The 16,387-nt window shown below is 41.1% G+C and overlaps 1 pseudogene; it reads left to right on the top strand.

Annotated features, from left to right (window-relative positions):
• Positions 1-597: 597 nt before the first annotated feature.
• LOC114702838 overlaps positions 598-16,387 on the top strand; it is a 52,222-nt pseudogene continuing 36,432 nt past the window's right edge.

The following is a 16,387-nucleotide window of genomic DNA, read 5'->3' as shown; positions in this document are numbered from 1 at the left end:
CAGAAGGACATCCTCTTTCAGAAATGGGGCTGGGAAAGCTGAAAACCACCATGCATACAACAGGCACACTGAGTTTTAATTCTCTAGATAAACTAGTCTCTAGACATATCCTAGGCTTTAATATAAGACCTGAAATTCTGAAACTATTAGAAGAAAGCCTAAACAAAATACTTCAAGATATAGATACAGGCAATGTTTTTTCTAGATAGGACTATCTAGATATTTTTCTAGATAGTAGAAGCAAAACTCAATAAATGAGATTGCATCAGGCCAAAACACTTCCGCACAGCAAAGGAACAAGAGAGGGAGCAGACAATCTACAGAACAGAAGAGAATATTTATCAGGTATTTATTTATCTGTCAGGATTTATATCCTCAAAACACTGAATAAAAAAAAAACAAGCAATTTAATGCAAAGATTGGCAAATAGTCTCAATAGTAACTTCTCAGATGAAGAAATATGAATGAGCAACTGACAAATATATGAAAAATTCCTTAATATCATTAGCTTTCATGGAAACACAAATCAAATTCGCAAAGCGTTCTCCTTGTAACCACAGTTAGAATGGCTGTTATAAATAGCCCCATCACCACACAATGCGGGTGAGAGAACTGGGAACCCGTATCCTGCCTGCAGGAATGTAAATTAATACAGCCATTAAAGTAGGGCCATGAAGACACCAGGGGCATGCTTTGACACTAGTACGTCACCCATTTAATTTATGCCCATTGGCATTTTGGGGGGCGTCTCCAGAGAACATCTGAGAGATAGAGACAGAGAAGGCCCCAAATGCCAATGGGCATAAATTAAAAAGCTGCAGTAATTTAATCTCATTGTGAATGCCTTGGTCAAAATAAGTCAGATGAATACCTGGCAGCCATTTTCTGTCCTCTATTATATTTAATGGCTGAATAGTGTTCTGTTGTATGATTACATCATCTTTTGTTTACCCACTTGTCAATTTATGGACACTTGAGTCCACAGTTTTGCCATTATAGATATTTATGTATTTGTCTTACTGCTTGTTCCTTTGTTATCTATGTAGGATTGGAATTTCTTGGTCATGCAGCTGTCGAAGTTTTTAGGCAACTGCCAACATTTTTCAAAGTGGCTGCACTGTTTTACAGTGGCCATTTCTGTACCTTCTGACCAGCATCAGTCACTGTCCATTCTTTGTATTATAGCCATCCTAGTGAAGGAGAATTACTCTGTGAGTAATTCTATCTCTGTGAGTTTTATTTCTTTTCTCTGGTGTTTTATGATGTCGAGTGGCTTTTCACGTGCCTGTAGGCCTTTTGCATATCTTCCTGTATATTCCATAGTATGCTTTATATATTCTTTACATACATTTATTTTTTTAAATATTTATTTATTTATTTATTTATTTATTTATTTATTTATTTATTATGTATACAACATTCTGCCTCTATGTATCCCCGCACGCCAGAAGAGGGCACCAGATCTCATTACAGATGGCTGTGAGCCACCACGTGGGTGCCGGGAATTGAACCCAGGTTCTCTGGAAGAGCAGTCATGGCTCCTAACCTCTGAGTCATCTCTCCAGCCCCTACATATATTTCTTATATATGATTTACAAATATTTTTCTCATTGGATGTACTATCTTTTCAATTTCTTGTTAGTATTCTTTGAACCACACACTATTTATTTGAAATGAGTCTTGTTATGCTGTCCAGGCTAGTTCTAAATCTGTAAATCTTCTGCCTCACCCTCTCAAGTACTTGGGATTATAGGTTCATATCACCATGCCTTACTTGAATCAAAACCATGCATTTTTTTGATATGATGTGCCAATCTGGAGAACCATCTCCTCCAGATCTAGAATATATATATAATTTTTTTAGATTTTAGATTTTCCTTTGCTCTGATTTCTTGGGGTCTCTTTTTCTGGATGTTTGTTAGTTAACTGATGTACTCTATGTACACAATTTTATTTCCTTACATTTCCCTTATTATTTTCCATTTAAGAGTTTTATACATTTGAGCTGGAGTGACCACTCAGAGGTTAAGGACACTTGCTACTTTGCAGAGGACACGTGTTCATGTTCCAGTACCCACATAGGGACTCATGACCACCTGTAACACCAGGGAATTGGATGCCCTCTTTTTTCCTCTGTGGGCACCAGACACGCACATGATGCACAAGCATACATGCAGGAAACTCCCCCCCCCACACACATAAAGAATATAAGTAAATAAGCCTTAGAAAATAGTTTTTCTGGTTTCTGAAACATTTTCTTCTGTTTTGATAACACTACGTCTATTCTTCTTGGGTTTGTTTATTATTTAAGGATGTGACCAGATCTAGTTTTGGAGGCACAGTGTTTTCCCTCTATGTAGATACTTACTAAAGATTAGGAAAATTTTCTGCTGCAACTTTCTGAATTTATTCTGTCTCCCCCTGCCTTCATTTTGTCTGCATTTGTCTCTAATTTTAGGAGAACCTTACCATGTCATTTCCGTAGGAAGACGTGTTGAAAAGTTGAAAGTTCCATGTGGGTGACAAGGAATTGTCAGATATCTTTTTGACCCCTGGGCAATGTGCTGTTGGCATGATAGCTTTGGCAGCAAGAGAATACTCAGATCTTTGTAACTGGAAGTCTTTTGTTTGATGATTTTTGTTTGTTCGTTTGTTTTCAAGACAAGTTTTCTCTATGTAGCCCTGGCTGTTTTGGAACGCATTCTGTAGACCAGACTAGCCTCGAACTCACAGAGATCCTCCTGCCTCTGCCTCCTGAGTGCTGAGATTAAAGGTGCAAACCACCAGCACACATTTGTTTGATGTCTTTAATCTTACCAACTGAAAAATCTCTGGACTCTCTTATGTTGTTTCTCCTCTGTCTGATGTCTACCTGTCTAAGGTCTCCCAGCTTCACTTTGTTCAGAGACTAACCCCAGGACTGTTGTGGAGTGGTGAATAGTAGTTGTTAATTTGCCAGGTAGGTTTTGATCGCCCACTTGACAAGCTCTAGAATCACCCTAAGGGGCAAACCTCTGAGCGTGTCTGGGGAAAATTTCTAGATTGTGTTAACTGAGGGGAAAGACCCAACTTAAATGTGGGCAGCACCATCCCGAGGGCGGGGATCCCAGACTAAATAACCCAGTCTGGGTTATCTTATGTGATTTTCAATACCCTCGTATCTAAAATGCGTATTTCTTAGAGGAACCTCTGGGCTTTGTGAAAACGAGTAGATTCTCTTTTATTTATTTATTTCTCGATTTATTTTATTTTGTCTTATTTATTTAATTCCCTAGTATTTATTTATTATCTAACTTGTAGGAACTGAATCACCATTCAGCGAGTAGATGTAGACTCCAGAAAGGAGATGTGGATCTGTTATCCCTTTAGCCTGCTTCATTTCTCACTTGCTTCTCACAACACTAGGGTAGTTATAATGTTTAAACATTGACATTTTCTTACACATTATGGTGCCTCACACTTACATAAAGAAATAGGCATCTTTCATGATAATGAGCTTGTGTTTTTCTCCACACCACCATAACTCATGGAAGGTAAGTTTAACACTGTGATGGTAGTGTTCTTCTTCTTCTCCTCCTCCTCCTCCTCCTCCTCCTCCTCCTCCTCCTCCTTCTGTATTATACTCGATTTAGAACCCAGCTTCTGGAAAACAGATTTCATTTTATAGGGATGGTCATAAAGTAGAAATATATACATACAAATTTTAGTCTATGTTTAGAAAGTTGTTGCGTTGGAGTGATTATTTAGTTTTGTTTTTCTAGGGATAGTACTCTTGTTCACATCCTGTTTTGTTTCCTGCCCCTGCTAGTTGTAGCAATTTAGACAAAAGACAAGGAAGATAAACTGTCCTTTTAGGAAGGAGCTATTGTTTATGTCATCAAGAAAAATGACGACATTCTTGGTGTGTGAGGGAGTGATTGGGCTTGTATTCCTTATTTTTCTGTAAGAAATCCGTCTAAAAATAAAAACTAAAGAAAAGAAACTAGATCTTCTGCAAAGGAAGATTAGAAGGATTGGACTATCCTCCATTTTCATCCCTTCCCCTTATTCCTTATCTTGTCTCTGGCATTTCTGTGATTTTGCTTTGCTTAATGGGCCCTATACCATCAACAGGTGCCAAAGATTTCTTCCACTTTGTCTTGAGGGTAGATCCTTTTGTAAAACACTGGGACACTTCCACTTAACCTTACCTCTTCATTTTGACTTCCTTGGACCTGAGTTCCCAAGGGGATCTTGAAAGACACACCCAACATTCAAATAAGTTTCCAACTCTCAGACTGCTTTTCAAGTGAAAATTATTTGATGTGGTACATCTTTCCTCATTACTTGGGGCTAAAATCTAGGTGTGTGTTGGGCATGAGGAGGTGAGAGGACATGATGAGGAGGAAGTTTTCATTTAGTTTTGCATGGCTGAGAGTTTTTTCCCCATAATTAAATGTTTGATTTCCTCTAATCTGTTATGCACCAATTAATATGGTGGTTATGTGGTTTGACTTATTTAGAATACTAATGTTGTGGATTGCATTGATTACTTTGAGACTATTAAACCAGCTTTGTGTTCCCAGAATAATCTCTGCTTGTGAGATATTACTATTGTTGTATATTACTGTATGTGATTAGCTACTGTTTGTCAGAGAAGTGTTTCTCACATGGGCATGAGGACTTGAGTTCAAATCACCAGTACCCACATAAGAAGCCAGGCACAGCATACCTGTAATCTCAGTGCTGAGGTGGAGAGACAGGGGGATCCCCAGGACTTGCCTACTAGCCAGCATAGAGGCCAAAGAGAGGCCTGTGCTGGATGTCTTTCTGATTGCTCTCCACCGCAGTTTTTGGAAGAGGGTCTTTCATTGATTGGCTGGCCTGGCTGGCCAGTGGGCTCCAGTGACTCTCCTGTCTCTGCCTCTCCAGCATGAGAATAACAGGCACACACCCCTAGCATGGGTGCTTCAGCTTGATTTCTCCATTCCCTGCTTCCAAAATAGACAGTGTCTCCAGTAATACGGTCTTACCATCTGTAGCAGTCAGGGTTCTCTAGAATAACAAAACTTATAGAATGAATCTCTCATATACACACATACACACATATATGCATACACACACACACACACACACACACACACACACACACACACACACAACTCCTGGGCTCAAGTGGGCTTTTGAATATATTTAAAGGACTAAAGCAGTGGTTCTCAAACTGTGGGTCACAACCACTTTGGATGTCATCCTGCACATCGGATATTTACATTACAATTCATAACTGTATCAAAACTATAGTTATGAAGTAGCAACGAAAATAATTTCATAGTTGGGGGTCACCACAACATGAGGAACTGGATTAAAGGGTTGCAGCATTAGGAGGGTTGAGCACCACTGGACTAAAGTAAGACATATTTTTTAAAGCAAAGGAAAAAAGTTTGACAAAAATATCTTGTCAGGTGGTGTGGCTCAGAGCTTCTGGTTTTCTTGAGACATGGTCTCACAGTGTGGCTTGGCTGGCTTGGAGCTCACTCTGACTTCCTGAGTAGCTGGGATGTAAGTGCCCATCGCTTTCCTTGCCTTCTTTACAGCTGGAAGCCTTGCTTTGGAAGGTTATCCATGTAAAATACAGCTTGCGGGGAGCAATCCTCAATCAGAAGCTGTGCTTCAGCAATGTGTCTATTAAGGCTCCCATCATTTACCATTGATTCGTGTACAGCTTTGGGAATATGTTAAAAGTTCTAAGTTTGCAAGTCTTTCCTGGATTTCACTTTCTTCCTGTACAAGGTCCTCCTTAGGTAATTTAACCAGTACACACATTCACAAAAATATTTTCATAAATAGAATGAATTTGAATTCATTTGTTGTGACCTTGACTATACAACTTTGTAGTGTTTTTAGTGGTTCTTTTCTTTTCTTTTTTTCTTTTTTCTTTTTCTTTCTTTCTTTATTTCTTTCTTTTTTTTCTGGTTTTTTTGAGACAGGGTTTATCTGTGTAGCTTTGCTCCTTTCCTGGAACTTGCTTTGTATACCAGGCTGGCCTCGAACTCTGAGATCCGCCTGCCTCTGCCTCCCAGTGCTGGGATTAAAGGCGTGCGCCACCACCGCCGGGCTTTAGTGGTTATTTTATGAGTTACAAAATGCATGCTTCCCTTAAACTTGACCGATGTACAAGCCTGTTTTTCCTGCTCTGTGCTATACATATTACATATTGTGATGGTTAATCTTGGTTGTCAAATTTAATAGATGTGGAATTAATTAAAACTGAGAGAGGTTTTTTTTTTTTTGAGAGTCTGGGAGGATATTTCCTGGAAGGATTAAGGAAGGCTAGAAACACCCTCCCCAGGGTAGGCTGCCCTTCCTGCAGTGGCACACATGGAAAGAGGGATGAGGAAGATGTGACTGCTTCTATCTCCCTGCCTCTACCTCCTGATGCTCAGCCCATCTACCCTGTTGCTGCTGCCATCTTTGGCTACCATGGGAACTCAGTTTATTTGGCCTTCCTCCGTAGACTGAAGGAAGATCAGCAGCTCTTTCGGAATCTTCTGGTCCTTCTACAGCACCAGATTGGAACTGCTAAGGCATCCAGCCCCATGGATTGAACAGCTGCTAGGTCTTCAGTCTCTCCAGCATGCAGATAGCCATCAGTAGACCCATTCATTGAGGTTTTTATTTTGGTTATAATATTTTTCATTCTAAAGTTACTATTTTCCAAGAAGAAATCAAGCTATAATCCCCCTCTGTTCTCAACTCGAGGCATGGTTGCATGCAGTTGGGAGGCTAAGAAAGGAGGATAATGAATTTGAACTCAGCCTGGGTTACATAGTGTGTCGAGTAAAGAGGAAGTCCAGAGAACGGGAATCTTTGCCAGCTCTACATCTGACAGAGGATTAATAGAGTATATAAAGAACTCAACAAAACAAAACAAAACAAAACCACAGAGTCAAATAAACCCATTCAAAATATCAGCTACACATCTGAATATCAGTCAAATAAACCCATTCAAAATATCAGCTACACATCTGAAGAGGTCTCAAAAGAAGACAAAATGGCTAAGAAATTATCTAAAAATATTCCATGTCCCTAGCAATTAGGGAAATCCAAATAAAGACAACTTTGAGATTTCACCTCATCCCAGTCAGTATGGCAAAGATCAACGGCACAACTGCTCTTCATTGCCTGCTTAGAGGTTGAATGGAAGTCCCTATTGCTGAAGATGCCACACACTTCAGCAAAGACCCTGAAGAATCTGAGCTGGGTCTGACCTGAAATTGTCCTACCCGTGGACCAGCTTTTGTGGCACCAGAAGGTGCTATATGAGCTTTGGAGGAAGGGGAACAACCAGTAGTCCAACACAGCTAGGATACCTACAAACAAAAACAATGACCAACGTGGCACAATCCACATCAGGGTGTACGAGTGGCACTCATATCTCAGTGGTGACAATCGCCTCTCTAATTGGCCTTAAGGCCAGTTCAACAGGAGGGAAATCATGCCTGCAATGGGAAACTTGGCTAACTACTTGAGGCTAGTGAGATCCTGAATCTTAGAGCAGAACCTACTACTGTCACTTTACTAACCCAGCAACAGTTCCTAACTACATCCCAAATATTCATCTGCACACGCATAGATACGTGTAGCTCCTACCCCCTTGTCTTAGTTATTGTTCTAGTGCTGTGGAGAGACACCATGACCATGACAACTCTTATAAAGAAAAACATTGAATTGGAACTGGCTTATAGTTTCAGAGGTTTAATTCATTATTGTCATGGTGGGAAGCATGGTGGCACACAGGCAGACACGGTGTTAGAGAGGTAGCTAAGATTTCTACATCCTGATGGGCAGGCAGCAAGAAAAGAGAGACATTGGGCCTAGCTTGGGGATTTGAAATTCCAAAGCCTACCACCCCTAGAGACACACTTCCTCCAACAAAGCCACACCTACTTCAATAAGACCACACCTCCTAGTCCCTCTCAAGTAGTGCCCCTCCCTAATGACCACACATTTAAATATATGAGCCTATGGGGGCCATTCTTATTCAAACCATCATATCCCTCATCAAGGAAACTTCTCTTTGCAGCAGAGAGAAATTATTCAGAAAACCACAACTGGTTAAAATGAAGAGAACAAGTGATTGTGGGGTACCCAGACACAATTGATACATCTAGAACACAACTCCTGCATCCATGGCTTAGGGATCATGGCAGAAGAAGGGGCAGGAAGAGTGTAAGAGCTGGAGGACCAGGGAATCTGCTGTGAGATTGTGTCTCTAAGAAATTACAGGAAAGCTTTACCCATGATACCTCAACAATGTGACTTCTTAAACAAGACCTGAACAAAATACCACTAATAGACATGCTAACATGGAAGGGCAAATCTCATGGGACCCCATCCATAGACAAGGACCTACAGGCAAGCAAGAACTGTTGACGGTGGGAGAGATGGTCTTCCCCAAGGATGAGCCCCAGATTGGTTACCCAACCCCGAGTGATCAGCCCTGATATTCTATACACACAAGTAACAGTGAGCAGACTGTGCAGGTTGGATTCATATATTTAGATCTTTATATACATCTGCAAACAAGATGATTAAAGAAAGAGAGCGGGCAAGGAGGGATATGAGAGGGACTGGAGGGAGGAAAGGGAGGAGGAAAATGATGAAATATTTTAATTTTAAAAATTAAAAATGAATTTAAAATTGCAACTTGGTTTTCTTTAACATCTTCTATGTATTTGTTAAGACATTTAATCTTATCATTTGCTGCACACTTAAAGAATATTTCAAAGTATGGGAACTTTCCTCCTAAGACATTTGCAATTAAGTTGTCAACATGATATTCTATAATTTTGAATACTTTTATTTTGTAGCATAGTTTCGTTTACATGAGAGCCTAAAACAGGGAAATCAACTCTCAGGCTAAAAATGAGATTAGCAATTATCTGTCTGGAGGTAGAGCTCAGTGATGGAGCATTTGTCTAGCATTCACAAGGCCCTGGCTTCCATTCCCAGAACTAAAAAATAGGGAAGAACTAGTCATTATCTTGGAAGGACAATGAAATGAATGCTACTCTGTGATACTCAAAGTGTTCTATATCTTATTTGTTTTAATTTTTAATAAATAAATAAAAAATTGTATGTTTATGGTATATTGACATATTTTGAAATATGCACACATCATAGAATGACTAAATAGAACTATCATTTATTTATTATTTATTAGTTGTGTTGAGAACATAGAACACTATTGTCAACAATTTTAAGTATATTTTTAGTAATTATAGTCTTTATGTAAAATAAATGTCTTGAAATTATTCCTACTAAAATCATATGACATCTCTCCAATTCTGCATAAATACTTTAATATAGATTTTCTTCCATTAGGATAGTCTTCTATACAACACAAATGCAATCACTGAAGAAAATAAATTATTGCGTTATCACTATGTAATTCTCACTCATTAAGTTTCACACACTGCCACGATAATATTCTTCACATAGAGAGGATTTAGTTAAAATTATGTATTACACAATTAGTTTTTTATTTATCTTGTGTTCAACAGCTGGGAATAATTCCAATGTCTTTCTTTGACTTTTATAGTCTCAACACTTTTGAACATATAGGCTAATTGTTTTGTAAAGTATGCCTTAGTTTTGGTTTGCTCATCATCAAGGTCAAGTTGTGAATTCTTGGCAGGGATATCATAGACATGCTGTACTTTTGTGATTGCACTTATCAGCTGGTATACTGTTAAATACTTCCTATTACTTCTGATGTTACTTGGATCATATACATGGAATATACTAGGATTTTCTATGGTAATGTTTGCAATCATTAAGAGTTTGGGGGTACAGCACGGTGGTGGCACATACCTTTAATCCCAGCACTCAGGTAGGTGGAGGCAAGTGGATCTCTGTGAATTCGAGGCCAGCCTGGTCTACAGAGTGAGATCCAGGACAGCCAGAACTAGACAGAGAAACTCTGTCTCAAAAAAACAAAAACAAAAGCAAAAAGTGAGTTTGGGGGTTGGTGAGATGGCTCTGTGAGGAAAGGCATTTGCCTCAAAGCTTAACCCCTTGAGTTTGATCCCCAGGCCCCATATGCTAGAAGGAGAGGACCAACTTGCACAATGTCCCCTGATTTCAACACTTGTGCCATGGCACATGCACACCCACTACCCTCCCCCAACACAAAATAAATAAATGGAAGCATTTTCTTGGAGGATAATTTGAAGCTATGGTTTCATAAAAAACTTGTGTTTATTTATATTGATTTGTGGTTTATTGTTTTGTTAAATGTGATATAATTGGATTCTATCACCATATATTTTGATGCTTTGATTTTCCAGACCTGGTAAACGGGAGACCCTTCAAATTAGTTCCTGTGGTCCTTTCACGTGCTTCCATTATTTTCTGAGTACTTCCTGCAACTCCCATTTTGTCTAGCATAAAATAGTATTTGTAAGCACTAATACTCCAGGTATGGTGGCACTTTCTTGTTAACCCAGCAGTTGGGAGATGGAGGCAGGAAGATCAGGAGTTCAAGGCTAGTCATGACCACATAACAAATTCCAGGCCAGCCTGGATTAAATGAGACCCTGTCTCAAAAACAAAGCGAAATACAAAACTCCACAAATACTAGTACCAGTACTAGGTATATGTTGTGGGGTGCCATTGCTTCAAGCTCTACAAGGAGAATCCACGTGCACGGGTCTGGGTACACATCTTCATCTCTGTTTCTGTCATTTTCTCTGCTGGGTTACACCAGTAACTCCAATTCTGAGTCAATCTTCTATTGCAATACATACACAGCAAATCCCTCCCTTGATTATGAGAAACGTGCTTCTACTAGAACAATTATGCTGCTTACTGAAATGTAATTCGGTTATAAAGAACTATACATCTTTCAAGTATACCATTTGTGGTTTTAACATTTGTATATATTCATAAAAATCCATCATCACAATCAAGATCATGAAAATATCCTTCACTTCCAAAAGCATCTTTCTAGAGTAAGATCTAATCAGATTTCTGGGCATCCTTTGTTCCCATCAAAGTTGGTATGCACAACTGACTGTCAAAATGTGTTAGTTATAAATGTCTTCAATTTCTGGTTTAACAATACCAACATCTTTCCCATATCCGAGTCTGTTTCTTCAATCTCCTGTCTCTTCAATGTGCGTTTCTCTTTTTGTTTCAGTGTGCCTTGTAAAACTGGGTATAACTTCTGTAAACAGTCCTTCAGGGTTGTGGTGGTCAGGTGGGGAGCTGGGAGGACACACGTAGTCAATTCCTATGATTAGATTTCAGTCTTTTTGTGAGCCTGTCTTTAAACTTTGAAGTTTGACATTTCCTTCCTCACAAAGGGAACAGGAGTTGGGCATTTTCCTTCCTTCAGGTTGCTGGACCCTCGTGAAACATCAATAGCTTGGGCTCTGGTAAAAAACAGTTTGACTTTATGGAAATCCCTGTTAAGAACAGAATGCTCTGGCACATTCCAAAATGTCTTCTCTTCTGTTCTCCTTGCCAGAAACACAGGGGGATTTACCCCTGATGATCACTGTGAGAATCATCCTTCACTACTACAGGTAAAACACAAGTATGGAACCTCTGCTGCATAATTCTGTTTACGTCGTCGATTTTGTACTTGAAATTCTTATTGTCCCACTGACAGACAAATCATATTATTTTATAGAAGAATGATATATTCTATGGAAAATTCATATTCCAAATAACTAACCTAGAAACTAGAGGAAAGTCAAGCTGGTGTGCAGGGTCAAAGGAACACTTTTACCAAGTACAATTAGCATACAGAAAAACTACACATCTGTTAAAAAAAGTCTATGGATGAGTGAGTAAAATAATATAATAATATTGCACTGACACTCTGAGGAACAGAAAACACAGTTCCTTCAAGAAAACTTAGGAACTCACTCATAGGATACTAGATGTGGAACAAGGATGACTGGACTGCTACTCACATCACCAGGGAGGCTACCTGGAAAACAGGACCCCAAGAAAGACACAGGGATCACCCAATGGCGGAGAAATGGATGAGATCTACATGAACAGCCTGGACATGAGTGGGGGTAATGAAGGGCGAGGGTCGAGGGAAAGAGAGCTTGGGGGAGCGGGAGATCCCATCTGGATCAAGAACAGAGAGGGAGAACAAGGAATAGGAGACCATGGTAAATGAAGACCACTTGAGAAAAGGAAGAAACAAAGTGCTAGAGAGGTCCACAGAAATCCACAAAGATACCCCCACAATAGACTGCTGGCAATGGTCGAGAGACAGCCCGAACTGACCTACTCTGGTGATAGGATGGCCAAACACCCTAATTGTCATGCTAGAAACCCCATCCAACGACTGAGGGATCTGGATGCAGAGATCCACGGCTAGGCCCCGGGTAGAGCTCCAGGAGTCTAATTAGTGAGAAAGAGGAGGGTTTATATGAGCGAGAATTGTTGAAACCAAGGTTGGATAAAGCACAGGGACAAATAGCCAAACGAATGGAAACACATGAACTATGAACCAAAGGCTGAGGGGCCCCCAGCTGGATCAGGCCCTCTGAATAGGTGAGACAGTCGATTGGCTTGATCTGTTTGGGAGGCATCCAGGCAGTGGGACCAGTTTGAAACCTGGGGCTTATGCAGGGTTGCTAGGCTCGGCCTGGGAGGAGGGGACCGGACCTGCCTGGACTGAGTCTACCAGGTTGATCTCAGTCTTCTGGGGAGGCTTTGTCCTGGAGGAGGTGGGAATGGGGGGTGGGCTGGGGAAAGGGGAGGGGGGCAGGAGGGGGGAGAACAAGGGAATCCGTGGCTGATATGTAGAACTGAATGGTATTGTAAAATAAAATTAAATTAAAAAAAAAAAGACAACTTAGGAGATTGCAGGCACGAAGAATCCCTGTTGAATAACCGGAAGTTGAATCCATGTGTACTTGTATCTTCTTTCTTTCTTTTTTTTTTTTTTTTTTTTTGGTTTTTCGAGACAGGGTTTCTCTGTGTAGCTTTGCACCTTTCCTGGAGCTCACTTGGTAGCCCAGGCTGGCCTCGAACTCACAGAGATCCGCCTGCCTCTGCCTCCCGAGTGCTGGGATTAAAGGCGTGCGCCACCACCGCCCGGCTTGTATCTTCTTTCTTATGTCTAGAATATTATTTTACAGCGAGCCATCTTCAGTCTATCATGTAAATGACATAACCACATGTAGATATTTCATGCTGCTTCCCATCTCAAGCTAAACGTAACAAGGCCTGAGCTAGGCAAAACAATAAGAACATCCCCACCCCGAGAAACCACTAGCAACAACGACAGGAGCTTTAGACATCTTTCTTGGTCTTTTTCAGACAGGGTCTCATGTAGTCCAGGTTGGCCTCCAACTTCCTGTGTAGCTCTGCTTGGCCTGGAACTCCTGACATTGTTACCTTCATCTCTCCAGTTATCTTCATTCAAAACTTGACTGAACCCAACACTCTTCTCATTTCCTTGAGAAACAAGCTATGAAAAAATAAGAGCAGCTGTTAACAATTATTTAATTTAAGGCAAAACAATTTTATTTTATGTAAATATGTTAAAAAGATACCATTAACAAAATATTGTCAAATAAGCTCAAACAAAATTAATTTTCAGAATTGTTTCCTAAAAAGATACCTTTTTTTTTTTTTTTTTCCGAGACAGGGTTTCTCTGTGTAGCTTTGCACCTTTCCTGGGACTCACTTGGTAGCCCAGGCTGGCCTCGAACTCACAGAGATCCACCTGGCTCTGCCTCCCGAGTGCTGGGACTAAAGGTGTGCGCCACCACCGCCCGGCCCTAAAAAGATACCTTTTAAGCACTTTTTTTGACAATTGTGAATCATAGATGATCATGAGAATTTGGTCATCCTGGTTATTGGAAATTTTTGGGTCAGCTTTGTCTCTGAAGCTGGATTTTGCTCAGATTATAGCTTTTAAACAAGGAAATAGTGGATCTCTCATGATGGAATAAAAACTCAAGTAATTTAGGGCCATGCATGAAACTTACTTTAAATATTCAAAAATTACATATAGTGTAACCTTAGGACAGAAGCTATCTTATCCTGGTCTAAATATTGAATTGTTTCTTGTGTGGGTTGCTTTTTTGAGAGACGATATAGTTGAGGATGACTTTGAAATCCTAACCCCCCTGCCTCTGCCTCCCAAGTGGGGGGATGGTAGCTCTGCACCACCACACCCAACACTGCTGTTTGGGAAGCTCACCAGCCTTCTCCTACTGAAGGGGAAGAACCGTTCACGGAGATGCCCACGCAGGAAACTGCCAACACGATGATGATCAATTACACATCGGTGGTGTGCTGCAGCCAACTCCGTCCAGTTCTCCAACCACGAGATGCTCAAGAACAACAGCTCCCCAAACAATGTGCATGCCCAGGTGGCCCTGCAGGCGGTGAACTTGGTACACTTGGGAAACTTGGCCTTCATGACCTCTACTAGGCCATGGACACCAAGATGGTGATGGCTGACCAGAGCCTCATACTCAGAATCCTCCTGGGAAAGTCTCTGCTACCCAGTGAGCCTGGGTGGTCCTGTGTTGTATAAGAAAGCAGGCTGAGAAAGCCATGAAAGCAGGCCAGTAAGCAGCGTTTCTCCATAGCCTTCGCTTCAGTTTCTGTCTCCGGGTTCCTGCCCTGACTGCCCTTCGTGACGGAGATGGAGATGTGTAAGCCTTTTCCCTCGGCATTGCTTTGGGTCATGCTGTTTTATCACAACGTCAGAATCGCAACTAAGACACCATCTGCAACATTAAGTCCAAGAGTCATGACTACACTCTCCAAGGCCTGTCTTGGGGGGGGGGGTAGGGCGGGGGACGACGACACACAGACAGACAGACAGACAACGCTTCTGGACCAGGCCATGGCTACAGCCTTGTCCTTTTTACCCTAAGGTCTGCTGATTGCCTCCCCTTCAACCTCCACCAGGTATGCTGTTGGCAGTAGTCGTAGTGTGGAGCAGGCTGCATTGCGATTTCAAGTCTGCCTGGTGCCAGGGATTCAATCCTGCTGGTCAACAACCTGAACACTGAGAGTCACACACCCAAAAACGCTTTATTCGATTCCGTATCTATGGTTATGTGAAGCAGGTGAAGATCTTGTTCAACAAGGCAGAGAATATGCTGGTGCAGAGGGAAGACGGCAGCCAGGCCCAGCTGGCCATGAGCCATCTTGAAGAAGCACAAGCTGAATGGGAAGCCAGTGTGCATTGCAACATCCGAGCGCCAAAGTATGTTGCTGCCTCATGAAGGCCGGGAAGACCGGGCTTCATCAAGGATTCTGATGCTCACCACTGCACTGCTTGAAGAAGCTGGCCTCCAAATACTAAAAGCACTTCTCTCTGCTCTCTTCTGTACCTCTCCAACATCCCTCCCTGAGTGTCAGAAGGAAGTCCTCAAGAACCTCTTCTCAAGCAACAGGGACATGACCAAGGGCTTAAAAATCTTCCAGTGATTGCAGTCCCTGATCCTTGCTCTCTGCCTCATCCACTACATCCGGAACTCTCTGACCCATCCCCTCCACCAGAAGGACCACTAGATGGCTCTGATCCAGATGAGTTTGTTGGAGGAGGCCGTGAAAGCAGAAACCAAGCTGTACACCCACAACCTGGGCAAGAACCACTGCCCACGAGCACCCTTCAAGTCCACCATCTGGTTGCTGGTGGGTATACAACAGCTTCTGTCACTCCAAGTCACTTTAAAAAGCATCTGAATTTTCAGATGATGACATTGTACATAAGGGATCCCCAAATTCCACCAGAAAACTTCTAGAAACCACCAACAATTTTAGCAAATTGGCAGGGTATGATATCAACTTACAAAAACCAATATTAAGCTTTCTATAGATCAAAAACAAACCCACTGAGAATAAAATCATGGACACACCCCCATTTACAACAGCATCAAAGAAATGAAATATCTTGGAATAAACCTAGCCAAGGATGTGAAAGATTTTTATAATAAAATTTAAAGTGTCTGAAGAATGAGATTGAGAAAGACACTAGGAAGTGGAAAGAGACACTGTGTTTATGGATTGGTAGAATTAATAGTGTAAAAACGACAATCCTACCAAAAGCAATTTACAGATTCAGTGAAATTCCAATCAAAATCCCCACAACATTCTTCACAGAAATAGAAAAAAAATTCTAAAATTCACATGGAACCAGGAAACACTCTGGATAACCAAAGCAATCCTGAACAAAAAGAATGACTGCTCTTCCAGAAGTCAAGATATGTTAGAGATGTATAGTAACAAAAACAATATGGTACTGCCATCAAGACAGACATGTTTGCTAATGGAACCAAACAGAAGAGCCAAACATGAGTACTGATAACTACAGCCATCTGATATTTGATAAAGAGGGAAAAAAACACCCTGGAGA

The sequence above is a fragment of the Peromyscus leucopus genome, chromosome X (assembly GCF_004664715.2).
Source record: "Peromyscus leucopus breed LL Stock chromosome X, UCI_PerLeu_2.1, whole genome shotgun sequence".
Lineage (NCBI taxonomy): Eukaryota > Metazoa > Chordata > Mammalia > Rodentia > Cricetidae > Peromyscus > Peromyscus leucopus.
This window is presented reverse-complemented; position numbering and strand designations above follow the sequence as displayed.